The following is a 1063-nucleotide window of genomic DNA, read 5'->3' on the forward strand; positions in this document are numbered from 1 at the left end:
AGAGAAAAGCAACAAAAAGCTGGACATTTTAGAGAGAAATAAAAAAGAGAGTTTTAATTAGACAATTTAAAAATTAGAAGCTTTGTAAATTGTATTGCTTATAAATTAGCAAATTGTTGTAATTAAAATTGAGATTTAAAAATAAGTTTCAATTAAATGAAGTGCCCTTGAAAATAGATTAAAAAGTTTAAATGTTGTATTTTTGCATTGCAAGAAACTTAAAGGATTTTTATTTTGTTTTAGTAATTTTAAAGTTATGTTAATCATATATTACCCATTTGTTGAGTTTTTTGACAATTTTAAGAAAGAAATTTTAATGTGAATCTTTTTATTATCTAAAACACATATAACTGCATATATACCAATTTGAATTTTGGATTTTAGTTTAAGAATTGGACTTGATGCTTTTGAAAAGTGCTACAAAAGTTAAATGACAACTTGCCCAATTATGTGTTGTTGTGGCTTTTTTAAAAAAGAAGCTGCATTTTGAAATTTTAACTACTTTGAGCATATACTAGGCAAATTCTTGTTGTGAATGAGTGTTTTTGGTAACATTTGCAGTTACTGTGAGTTATTTTCAAAGCTAGATAACATGGAATTGTGATGTATTTGTTACATTTTTATAATTTTTATAGTGAATCCATGTCACTGTTGACTTAAATGTGTTTTAGTTAAGCTGTATAACTTGGATATTTTCTTAAAGTTAAGTTTTTTTATTTCCTTTTGTTATAAATAGTTAATGTTAAGTTTAAATTTTGTTTAATTTGAATTGTTTTATGTTTTATTAGAAACACTTGTCTAAATTGTGAGGTATAGTTACTTTTCTAGAGATATGAAGACGGCTACAAGTGAAGCAACTGTGATGGACCACTGATGAACACCTGCTTGAAGACAGAAATGGATGCTGTCTGTGACACCCTTGATTTCATCTAGAGCTCTATTGGTTGTTGCAGTTTTTGCAGTTTCGTTTGCTATAACTTTCTTATTTTTTAGTGTTTTCAGAATTTTCAAAAGATACACCATTGCTGAAGATCAGCTGCCATTGAAGAAGCTTCAAATTAAA

The sequence above is a fragment of the Parus major genome, chromosome 1A (genome assembly GCF_001522545.3).
Source record: "Parus major isolate Abel chromosome 1A, Parus_major1.1, whole genome shotgun sequence".
NCBI lineage: Eukaryota > Metazoa > Chordata > Aves > Passeriformes > Paridae > Parus > Parus major.